Genomic DNA, 13,253 nt, shown 5'->3' on the forward strand with positions numbered 1-13,253 from the left:
TGCTATTTTGACAACTGGGCCCTAAAGATAAAATTACAGCCTTCTAATGTGCCATAGATACCTCATGCAGAGTAAAATGTGGGCTGGGCTTTCACTTTTGGGAACTGGGATTCAGTTTTGTTTGCAATTCTGTCTTCAAAGGAAGATGGTAATGGAACATGTTTGAAGGAGAGCTTGTCCTCTGGCAAAATGTGGATTAGAGAAGTTTATTATAAGTGGAGTCTTCACTGAAGACTCCAGTGGTCACACCTCTGTGTCCTGGAGAGCCAGCAGCCGTTTCCAGTGTTAAGGGAAACACAGAGCTCCTAATGCTCTTTCCCAGTATTTTCTGAAGTAGGGATTACCTGTCAGTGCCCCTAACATTTCTTTTCATGCCAGTGGTCTTCTGACTACTCTTTTTTTCCCCCTGCCCCCGCCAGCAGCCATGACTAATAGCTGAAGTTCTTTATTGCTCTGCTCTGCCACCAGACATAAGTTTTCCCATGTCACCAGTCAGAAATCATGGGATAATGTCATCCTGTTGACAATGCTCTCAGTTCACTAAAACATTGCATGGTGTCCTCCTAGTGACCACTTTGGCCAGGCAAAGCTTTTACCTGTATGGTTTTCTCCAGAGTTTTGGTGTAAAATCCCCATTCAGCTGCACACTCTCGATGTACTGATCTTATCAGGACAGCTTCCTGATGAGTGCCATTTAAATGTGTAAACCCTTATTCTCTTCCCTGTCACCTCATCCTTCACCTGTATTGTGCATGGCCAGCTGGAGAGGACACTTTAACTAGCAGTGGACTGTTCCTCAAACTGACATGGCAGGGTAGACTTCTTGTGATTTTTTCCCAAATCCCCAGACGGTGCCCTTCAGTGAGATTGCTGTTGATCAGGTGGAGCTCTTTTCCACCTGGGCTACAGACATATACATAATACACACAGATGAAAGATTATTAATGATGCAACAGTGACCGTGATGAACCATGATAGGTGATGACAGAAAGCGGGAGATGAATACATTCAAATCAGTGTGCTTAGCAGGTATATGAGATATTATTGTATTAGAGATGGGACCTTTAGCGCTGTAACAGTACCCTAGGTGAGAGATCCAGCACTGATGCTGTCAGTCAAATTTTATTTTCTCTAGGTTTCTCTCACCCATCACTATGGTGTAGGAGCACCTTTATCAAGCAATATCACTGGTGTCTGTCACAGGTGGTTCTTTCCTCTTTCCTCCTTTTCTGGCTTCAGGAGAGCAAAATTAAAACAGGCAAATACAGAGGAGAGTGGGTGCATCTCGGGAGCTGTGTTACAAAGGAGACTGCACAACACTACAGGCCATTTAATAGCTCTAGCCAGACTCCCAGTGCTAAAGCAGTTACTAGATGTTAAAGGCAGGGAGAAAGAGATATTAGACTGCAAAGAGGATCACCCTCATGTATGCAAGTGCAATGAACTTTTTGAGACCATGAGGAGAAAATAGGAGGCAAAGTTTTCCAAACAGCCCGTTGATCAGGCTTATGCCTTTCTTGATCCTTCAGTCAGGAAGGGATGAAAATATTTCTAAATTTGAATCCTACCTTCACAGTCTGAGGTCATACTTTATCTCATGGAAAAGCAAATTGTCCTGTGATCTTTTACGCTTGTCTTCTCCTCTGATCCTTCTTCCTGGAAATGGTTCCCCTTTTTCGGCCTGAAGAAATTAAGGCTGAAAAGAGCGATGTGGTTGACAGGTCCCTTGGCAGTCTACAAATGTTGAACTCTCGCATGGAGGTCATACCAAATAATTTGTGGATGATCCATGTGAAGTTAAACATGTTTGCACAAAATGCTCATCAAATAATTCTGAATAATGAGTGCAGGTGCTAAAATCTTTGTGTGTTTACAGGCATTTCATGATCAGAAGTAAGTGCTTAAAATTAGCCAGCTTAAGTTGTTCCTGACAGAATAATCAGCACACTCTGCTGTGCCCTGTAGTTGCACCTTCTGTTCTGTGCCTGAATTACAGACACAGGAGATGCTCGGTGCAGTTAGCCCTCCTCATCTGGATGTTTTAACAAGCCAGTTTTCTCATTCTGCCAAGCAAGAAATCTCAAAAGCAAACTAACTGCATGATAGGTTGGGTTTGGGGAATTAAGAATGAAAACAAAAACACTCTCATGGCTCAGATTCAGAGGAGGCTGGAGGTGAACTGGTGAGCTGTGCTGGTTCAAATCCCTAAAGGCTGCATCCACTTGTATGCGAAGGAGAGGAACCAGCGACCTGGGTGAGAGTGGCACTGCTGCTCATCACCGGTTGGGCTACGTGAAGACAGACACAGCAAAAATCCCTGCAATTCATGAGCCTCTGTGTCTGGGATCTGTGCTTTGTGGACTCTTTAGTCACAGAAAAAAACACTAGCGTCTCATGTATGAGCAGTTTGGACACTGTGGACAAAAGCTAGGATGATTGGGCCGTTCCCTTGCCTCCAAGGGACTTTCTTCTTTAGGAATACTTCTGACCACTTAATCCTACCTATGGTATAGATGCGTCCAATTTTCCTAACCCTACAAAATCATGTGAACATCTTTCTCTAGTCAAATGTCAGCAGATAACACATGCTTCTTAGAGCCAAGCCTGAGAGAAATACTAGGAGAGGTTTATAGGCAGGGATTAACACATGTTGACCAGGAGTCCTATTTCTCCATGGTGCAAGGGGACTGATCTAACTCAGACATGAGGATGGCTTGATCTTCCCATCCCAGCTGTGGATATAGATTACCTACAGCTCCTGTACTGGCATGCCTCTGTTGTAGGCTAGATCCTACATTTGAGCTGCACTTGAATTGCTTGTGAGTCTTGGCTCAAGAACCACAGGCTGGTTGCTCCTGATTAAAGGCCAGAGGTGGTAAAATACAGGTATGGAGATAAACATCTTTGCTCAAACTACTCTAGCGCTGGTACTAGTGCTCATCAGCAACCATACAACAACCTAGAGTAGTTGCATCTCTGATGGACAGGATGAGACTCCCTGAGAAGGCAGCATTTGTTTCCTGAATTGAATTTGTTTTGTTTAAAAACAGAGGACTTTAGGGCGGTTGGCTTGGCATATTATGGGGGTCCTATATGCAAATGTAATTACTTGTATGAAGAAATCCTGAGAAAAATCCAGATAATTCTTAAATTGACACAAAGACTATATGGTATTGAGTTTGAGGTGATCAGCCTACTGGCCACTGCATTTCCATTGCCTTTATGTTCATTTGGTGCCACTAAAGTGAAATAATTTTCACTGATTAATGCCAAGAACCAACAGATATGTTCTTCCCTTTTATTCTTTTCCTTTTCAAAATTGAATTTAGTGCTGGTAAGCAGTGCCAAAATGACAGCTCTGCAGCCTGCAGTGTTTATTCAGCCAAGGGACTAGTCCTAGCACAGTATGAGCAACGGATGCTTTGCTTGGCAATGGATGCGCTGAGGAAGTAAGAATCAGTCAGCTGCACCTCCTCCTTTAGCAGAGTGGTGCATAGTCCTAATGCTGGGGATGGAATGGCAACTCTCAATTTTCACAGCCTTATCTCAGCTACATGAGGCACATTTTGACTTTTCTGGTCAAAAGGCATAATTTTTGGATGAGAGGGAATAGGTGAAAAGAGATCCTACACTTGTGCAATGCTCAGACATTGTTGTCTTGTGCCTGATGATGGTAATGGGGTGTGCATACAGTCCACAGTGGAGTGAAGAGTCTCTTCTCTTCTCTCAGAGCCAGCATTTATTTGAGCTCCCTACATCCATGTAGCTCAAAGTGTCTCCAGGAGGTTAGGTTGTGGAAGCGGTGCAGCCCAGCTGGCAAGGGTCTGTGCCTGCTCGCATAAGGGTTGCTCCTTGTGGCTTGGGCTGTATTATAGTATCAAAGAATCATCTAGGTTGGAAAAAATCCTTAAGACTGTTGAGTCCAACCATTAACCTGACACTGCCAAGTCCACCACTAAACCATCTCCCTTTTGCTTGGATAGGAATTGTTGGTGCTGATGTCTCCTTGCTGCACTCTCATGGACCATGTAGATGAGCTCTCCTGAGTCCCCTGACAATGGGACTGGCAGAAAGCAGGTTGCATGAACCACAAAGCAACTGGCAGGGTAACAGTGGTCTCCAGCCACCTGTCATGGACTTGGGTACATTGACGCACAGGACTAGGTTATGGTCCCTGCTGTACCCTTGAAAGCAGGGAAAAATAGTGACTTCAAGTCTGGACTGGGCTTCTGGGCTCACTTAAAGTACAACCAAACAAGGTACTGCATGTAAGGTCTTCAGGACAGGACAGTGGTCCTGCAGGAAAAAGGAATGAACTCCCAATGCTTTTTACAACAGCACCTCCTGTAGTCATGAAGCTGCTCAACACATACTGATGAGTAACAAGGGCCAGTTACCCCGGTCAGCAGGGATGTCACAAACAACCTCGCTGCTTGCTTCTCACTCCCTTCTCCCCACCCTGCCACCTCTCTGCCTGGAGCCCTAAGAAGGAAGAGGAGGAAGGGGGGTATTTATGAGTGTGTCAGGGAGATAAAAGAGAAACAAGTAGCAGGCATACTAGAAAGCCATTAGAAGGCATGCTTTTCTTGTGACATTTTTTTATCATAATTATTATTTCAGATGCCTTTGGAGTATAATCAACAGTTGTCTCCCTATGAATGTGCTTAGTAAAAATGTCTCAAATACACGAGAGAATCCATTTATTGCTTCTGAGTTGCAGGAAGCTGAAATTACTGCTTAAATAACCTCTCAGTTCAAGTGAGGGTAAATCAATGCTGACCGTGGAGAATAAACAGTGTAGATTTTACTCTTGTGACCCAAAGCTGCACACCATCACAATTAATCTGATCTTGTCAAATGAAAATGGAGGTGAATTATCTGTCTTTTTTCCAGCTGGTATTCCTGTGATGTGGATAGGAGCTGCATTATTATAATAGTTTAATGATTTTTTTCTTTTTAGTTGCTTGCTTGTACATTAAAAATGGAATAGGAAAAATCATGATGCTGTCCTGTTTAATGTGCCTGTGTATATTGTATTTTGCTTAAGGTTTCCTCCAATGAGTAATTTAAAATCTTACTAAGCATCTGCTTTTTCTCTTAAATATCTCACATGATTATGGACTGAATATTGCTTTCAGCTTTGCCTGAGCCATCTTCCTAAGTCTGAGGGGTGATGCAGTGGTAAATGAGGTCAAGCCCTTGTCTTCTCAGTTTTCACTGTGGTATATTCGAGACATGTGAGGAGCTGGGTTTCCCACCTACTACTTTTGCCTGCGTTAACCCCGACAGAAGAAGTGTAAATATATCCTTGCTTGTATTACAGCTTTATGGCCAACAGAGTACCAATGTCTACTCGGATTTGTTTTGACAGAAAGTGGCAAAAATTGGTCTGGGATGTTGCATTTTCTGGGTACCACTTTTCTCCAGTCATATTCATTTCATATTTACCATCTCATGCTCTTTGAAGCCCCTGGATTTTACTTGCTTTTTGAACCACTTGTCTAGTCATGCAGCTTGGCACTTATTTAGCCATGAATTTCAATGTTAAGGTTGGAACTGTCAGGAAAGATATTTTGCCATTTCTGAAAATATAATGAGTAATGGTAGGTTATAGCATTCTTGTGTGATGGACTTTCACATTGGTTATTTTGCCAGTTTGACTCTTACAGCAGATCCAGAAGGACAGTAAAGAGGAAAATGTAGAGGTCAAGATTTGTGTAGACAAGATGCCTACATGTTCTGGGGATATTCCAGCACCTTGGGTTTGTCTGTGAATACAGTGACCTTCCAGCTGTTGCTTCATAAGGTTTCCAGACCTTCATAAGATCCTTCAAAATGCTAAAGAGTCCTTGAAGTTGCTAATGGGATGATGAGCTGAGGAAGGTCATAATCTTCCAGACAAGAACCTTTTGTATAAGAGGCATTTTAATCCTACTGCATATTGGTGCAAGAAGTGGAAGGTGAAATCTATGGTCTGTCATGTGCGTGAGTGAGATTAATGGATCTTAATGGCCTTTTCTCTGGCTTTAAATTCAATTTTCCTTTTATTTTTCATGAAAGTTGGGTTGGAAAGATTTTAGTACTCGCCTAAGCAAGGGGTTGAAAATGTGGGTTATAATCAGGTGGGGAGGGTCTTGTGAAAAGCCCTGGAAAAGCTGTTAAGTCAGTGAAAAGTTCCTCGATGTGATCTAGACACTTGGAGCTTACTTGTTTTGTGACCAGAGAAGGGGTCACAGAGAGGGTTCCCACTGCTTGTCTTCTGGATCATGGTGTCTTTGGTCACCACTGCTCTGACAGCAGAGATACAAGCAGAGGAAAATTTACAGGATAGAGAGAGCTTTCAACCACCTCCAGTTTAATTTAAAGAAAAAATCAGTCTCCGTGGTTACCATCTACATACTTAGACACCCACCCCCCCAAATCCTGAATTAGTAATACCTTTCTCCAGGCTGTTGGATGATCTTAATTAAACTAAATTAATTATTTATTCAAATAAAATAAGATATGCCAAGACTCTCTAGGGAGGCTGTAAAGATAATAATGCCTCCTATTAGAAAAATGTGTCAATACCTCACACAAACTGGCGACAATTTATTTGTATGGGATTCTGTTTTCTTGAACTCTTCAGGACTCAAAATAATGAATTTTCATTTGATTATGGTAGGAGCCCTCCACCCCTCTCTTACCATCACTCTCTTGCTGTTTTGTGTTGTGGAACTGCAAATATTAGGCAGACATCTCTTTTCCTAAGAAGCTTCTGGCAGTCTTCACCCGCACTTTTAAGATCACTTATACAGACTGGAAACTAGCAGTGCCAAAAAGATATTTCTTTTCCATGACACATCGTGAGTGATTCTTGCATAAAATTGCCAAGCACTTGACAAAGTCATAATCACCAACTAATGATCCATAATGCAATTGCTGTAATTAGTAGCATTATTGATATTACCTTACTAGAGTAATTGGACTCACTTAACCTTTATTTGTAGCAAGAGAAATTGGGATATTTATGCTGACAAAGACTGGCATCAAGTGGACAATAAACAGTCTGTACAGCAGTTATTTGATAATATGCCTGCAGCTTGGTTTCTGCTACTCACCACAGCTATGTCATTGGTTTGGAGCTGCAAGAATTTGGAGCAGTGGAGAGTTCTGTTTTCCATTCGAGTCTGCTTAGACTTGACTGAAAGGGTAAGTGTTCTTCAAGTCCCGTGGTCTGTGGTTAAGCACAACGTGTCCATATTCTCGTAGGAAGAGTCAGCTGGAGGTATCTGCTAGTGGGAAGAGCTGAGTGTGCTTGGCTCTCTCCCCTGTCAGTCCCAACCTCCTGAATGAGAGTTTGGGTCTGGGCTGAAGTGTGATATTTGTCTGGACTCAGCTCTTCAAGTGAGCTGCTGAGTTTGGGCTCCTGTGTTCAAGAGTGGTCCTGGGCAGATGCTTCGTTGAGAGTGTATCTTACACAAAGTCTCTTTCTGGTGGCAGCAGGATTCACAGCTGCACTGCACACAGGGCTGTTAAAAAAACATTGACAGAACCAGGGATATGAGTGGGATGATGTGTCCCTGCAGTGGCTTGGACCTCAAGGTACATCTTCAGGAGATGGTGGTGGTGGGGGGATGTGACCACATGGTCACATCCTGGGGGCTCTGTCAAAAGCTGTGGAGTCTTGTGGTGAGGCGTGCTTGTTTTTTCTCTCAGCAAGGAACTGATCTGACCCCAGCCACCCATCAGATACCAACAGCTCTATCTGCTAAGAGGCTGAGCTGGATTCAGCATATTGTCAAGGAGGAGATTGCTGTCTCAGATTTCCTCATGAAACCAGCAGCCAGGAAGGGGGATTTGCTTCAGACAAGTCTCTCCTCTAGAAACGGAGGGGTAAAATGATAGTGTACTGGATGATGGCCATGTGGCGTATGGTGCAAACTGCTTTGGGCTGAAACCCACTAGTGAAACCTTTGGGGAAATCAGCATCTTTCTCTTTTTAATTATTGCAACATATTATACTATCCTCCTCCTATTTGTTTTAATGGGAAATATCCACCAAATATGTTCATCTGCTCCTCGCACAGGCTGTGTGCCTGAGGGCAGCATCTCTCCTGTCATCTCTGAAGGCTCGTGACAAGAACGAACACCACCCCTGTTGCCACTGCCAGTCGCAGGCAGGCTGGATAATCATGATGTTCTGTCTGGCTTTGTAAATCTAGACTTCCTGGCTTGAAGAAAAAGAAGAAGATAAGAAGAATTAGATCTGGAGAAAGAAACTATATTTGTGTGGATCTCTTACCCTCCTGCCCCATTTTGAAGGGTGCAGTGGGGAGAGAGGGCAGAAGCATTGAGAGGGGTTGCTGTGGAGAGCTGCCTTTCACCTTAGCAAAGCCATCCCTCCCACCAGCTCACCCCAGGGCATGTGAAGAAGCCTCCCCAGCTGCATGGCTCTATCCAACCTTACAGAGCCTCTGCAGGGCTGGGTGAGGGCCAGCCTGATGACTCTGTCTTCGTTATGGGGGCCAGCTACCTTGGTTCCATTCCAAAGTTGTCTCCTAATTAACCTTGACACAGCTGAACCTTTGAAAAATTCAATTTTTTTTTCTCTGATGAGGTGCATTCAGATGAGTTTCAGCTTATTGGGGCCAACAATCAATCTCAGTCCCTTAAGTGTACAGGTGGATGCTTAATTGGACTTGTCCTCTTCATCATAGGGAAAACGTGCTACATGCTAAAAAAAATTACTTTGCTGATCTTTATAAAATCTATTTATAACAGAATCTATAAAGGGGAAATTAGATTGAAAACTGACTCCAGACACCACTTAGTAAGAATTATTTCATGCCAGTATGTGTTAAATTCACTATCTATTCCATTCATGCAGTGTAGTTTATTAAAATGAACAGCATCTCAGATATGCATTTCTGCATTCAGTTACCTCAGCCTATTCTTGATGGATCTATTACTGCTGAAGGATACAAATTTCTGCCAACTGTGAGAGAGTTCATGGCCATTTGATGGTGGGAAAAAAAAAAAGAAAAAGGGGAAAGTTGAAGGCATGAAGTGTCTCGGCTTAAAAATAGCAGTGAGAACTAAACAGCAGGAGACCCACATCAGAGCAATATAGAGGCTGTCTGTGGCTTTTCTTGTGACAGAGCCTGACTGCCACATCACTGCTAACAGGTGGTTTATTGTGAGCATTTTCCACTGATAGGGAGGCATTTTTCTGGGGCTATCTTGGGGTGCTCTCACCAGCCTTCAAAAACATCACAAATCATGAGGGTTTGGTTTTGTTTGAGCCAGCATACGAGGTTTCTCCTCAAACCTGACTACATCTTTATGCCACCAGTCCCATACCAGCTCTGCCCCCAGGACCCCTTTCTGCCCCATCCCTAACAGCATCTCTGGCCAGGTCTGCTCCCTCCCCTCCTGAAACAATGCTGCCCCCGCTTTGCAATCCTGCAGCCTGACCTCTGGACACCCATCCAGCACCAGGCAGCTGTGCACACAGCTTTTTGTTTCTCATGCCGTCCAGCCACTTAAAAAGTCTCTGTCCCAGGGACTAAATTGAGTGTGTAATGGACGCCCAAGGGGAGGCCATCGTAAAAGCAATGGCAGTAAACACAATCCAAAGAGTCTAAGAAAATGAACGAAGAATGACCAGGTGTGTTGGCTGATTTAAATGGGCCATCATGGCTTCTCTGTCTGCACACATTTTCACTTTTCTACATTTCTTGCCTCCGCCTCTGATGTTTTGCTATATTTAGCTTGAGAACTAACTGCATTTCCCATAACCTTGCAAAACATTTTGAGCTAAATTAATATGGAAGATCCTACCAGAAATAGTATTTGGTTGTTTTGTGCTACATGTAGGCTTATTTTTCTGCCATTTTCCCTACTAGGATGAAAAAGCTTAAAACACATATGTGCCTGATGGTTTTAGAGTGCTGTCCAATTACTAATAACCTATGTGAGGTAAGTACTCTGTTTGCTTTAAAAAGAGGGGAAAGATAAGGCTGATGGAGGAAAAGACTTGCTAAAAAAGTCAGAAGAGAGTCCATGGCTTAGCAGAGGTTGAGACCATGGATGTTGATGTGTGCTAAGTCTGGTAAATCAAAGCTCTCATTAGTACTATATGCCTGCTCTGATGTACATGATTGAGACTTTGTATCCCTCCCTTTCTGCTGGATGTGGAACCCCTGACTTCAGAAAATCAAGTACTTCTCCATAGGTAATAAAACCAAATGTACTCCAAACCATTAGCCATCTTTGGAAAAGCAGGGCAGGGACTGCCCTACTTTTTTTTTTCAAAATAGAGGGAGATAGATTCAGATTAGATATTAGGAGAAAAGTTTTTGCAATGAGGGTGGTAGAACACAGAAACAGGTTGCCCAGAGAGGTGGTGGATGCCCCATCCCTGAAATGTTCAAGGCCAGGTTGGCCAGGGCTCTGAGCAACCTGGTCTAGTCAAAGATGTCCCTGCTCCTTGCAGGGGGGTTGGACTACATGACCTTTAAAGGTCCCTTCCAACCCTAACCATTCTATGAGTCTATGATTCTATGACTCTGCTGGAGTGTGCTGTTTACAGCTGGGTTGAGATACCTGACATCTGTTACGCTGGTCAGCGACGGCCAGAGATGCACTGGGTGCTGGAGCACACCTGTGTGGATTGACTCACTGAGACAGATGAAGTTTTAGCCCCGGGAATTAGGACTTCCACAAAATGCTGGGTAAGTATATAAATCAGTGAGTCAGTCCAGCACCAGAGATGTGTTTAAAAGGAGTCCATTTTTGCCAGAGTTAAACCTTCCCAGTCAGAGGCCTCTGTTTGGAGCCTGTCTTTGTCATACAAGACTAATTGACAAACCTCTGTGCTGTAATATTATTCCCGTCACCCCACTGAAACGCAGTAGTAATGCTGGCTTCTATAAATCAACCTAATCTTAAAAAGGAGAGTTAAATGAGCATCACATTATAAACCACAAAGCACATTCATCACTCTGCTACAAACCATAAATATGACAAGTACATCCATCAATTCAGCACCTTTCTTTCAGGTCTGCGTACATGGACGTTAGTAACTTAATGGCTGCAGAAAGCTTTCCGTTCTTAAACACGCCGTGGAGTCTGCTCTTTCTTTTACTGCAGTTACCAGAAGTGGAAGTCAGCCATCTATAGCTGTATTCCTTTGCTGAAAGCTCCTGCAAAGGAAAAATCAACCTTTCGAGGGTGCGCCTAAAATAACCCCCTTGGAAAGGGTTACTCTCATGCTGCTCCACTTCTACTGCTTCAGTTGTACAAACTGTGGCAACAGCAGACCATCTGTCTACTATAGGCGTCGAGCTACACAAACTAGAAAATAGTCTAGCTGAAAAAGGATAAACAGATCTAAAGATAAGTTTTCAAAGATTTGCTGTCAGACTGTAAAGATTTATTGAGTGGGTACTCTAGGTCTCCTATAATACTATGTTTTCATTACCAGCTTAGTGGATGGGCTAAGGAATTATAAAATCTGCAGATGAGAGTGAGCTGGAAGGAGGTCTACACACATCCGGAAGGCAGAATTTGAAATGGCTAATCGGAAAAGTGGGCCAGAAAAACAGTATGTGATTCAAGAAAGGTGACCACCAGTTGGGAGATTGCTGGGTCCTCTTTTGAACATGGTATCACCACACTTCAGGAAAGGTCTGAGCCAACTGGGGACAGTCAGATAGAGAGCAGAGAGGGAAAACACAACAGATGAGGAAAGAGTGAAAGAACTGGGCTTAGCTGAAAGAAGAAGTAACTGAAGGCAGACATGACAATGATCTCTAAACACAAAAAGCCACAGTAAGGAGAACACCAATACACTATTATTTTCGCTGCCTGTTGTGGTGAGGGGAAGAAATAATGGCCTTACATTGTAGAAAGAGAGATTTAGGTTTGGCATTAGGATGAAGCCTCCTGATAGTAATGGCAGATAAAGCAGTGGAGTAGATTGCCTGGGAAGGCAGTGACATCTTCATTTTGAGAGGCTTTGAAGGGCTGACTAGACAAACAGTAGACAGTGCCTTGTGGAAATGGGGTGGGCAAGATGTTGTTTGAGCCCTTCTGGCCCTGTTTTCTATATTTCTGTGTTTGGCTAGCACCAGGGCTGTTAGTCCTGCTAGTCCTACATACAGTAGGACATAACAATCCATGCTCTCCTTGCCCATCTTCCCACGCAGTTAGATTTTGGAGGAAGCACACCTAGCGGTTTCCCACTTGCACCTTTCTGCCTCCTGCTGAAGAACAGATAAGTCATCATGGTTCAGATAAGTCATCATGTCTTCCCTTGTTTCTCCTCATCCTTTGAGGTGAACATCAATGGAGCCTAGTCAGCCCTGCTACGCTGAGGGGAACAGATGGGCTTCAGAAACACCACATGTGCAAACCCTCATGGAGGCATTGCCACCAGAGCACTGTGCTCCCCTAGAAACAGCTTTTAAAAGTCAAATCCCAGGCACTGCTTTTAGATAGAGCAGCAGATAACATAAAGACTGGCTGTAAAATATCTAAATCTCCAAAGAGAGTTGCAGTAAAGCTAACAAATGCTACACTAAGCCCAGCGGACAAGGATCCTGAATGAGCAGTTCATTGGAAGAGGGTGGTGGTTTGGGATGGGTGGAAAAACGACTACAAGATGTTTTTGGGAAAAATTTTAGGATTTCATATCTCACGCTTGCTGCCTATGGTTGTGAGGGTCTGCACCTGATGCTGTGGGGCTGATGATATTCTTACAGATCATCAGGGCTGAGACTCTATGACACTGGTGTTGACCCTCCTGTCTGGAGGAGATATTGTTGCCTTTCTGTCCCCATAGCCCCCTCCCACCTGCACCCCGCCACAGTGCTGCAGAGCACCGGGACGGCTGTAGTTCCCCATGACATGATGCCACCCATCCTGTGCCCTGGCAGATGGCAAAACAGCACCTTCATGGGCCTGACTGGGAAGGGGAGAAGAGTGGGATCAATCCTGCCTGCCTAGATGCCATCCGCCAGCTGGCTCTCCTGCAAATGGGACATTTTGGTGGATTCTTTTTCTACCTCATCCATAAAATATCTTTTGTAGTCACCACGAAATGTGTCAGCCTGCCTTCCCTCCATGGCCATAAGCAGATGCCTGGGGAAGAATAAGAGTAACACAAGTCTATGTGCTGCTTCTTCTAATAAACTTCCCTTGTTAAATAATTTAGGTCAAGTTAATACACAGAAATCACAGCAACTGAATCAAGTGGGTGCTGAGAAAGC

Source organism: Chlamydotis macqueenii, chromosome 1, assembly GCF_036417535.1.
Source record: "Chlamydotis macqueenii isolate bChlMac1 chromosome 1, bChlMac1.mat, whole genome shotgun sequence".
NCBI classification, from domain to species: Eukaryota; Metazoa; Chordata; class Aves; order Otidiformes; family Otididae; genus Chlamydotis; species Chlamydotis macqueenii.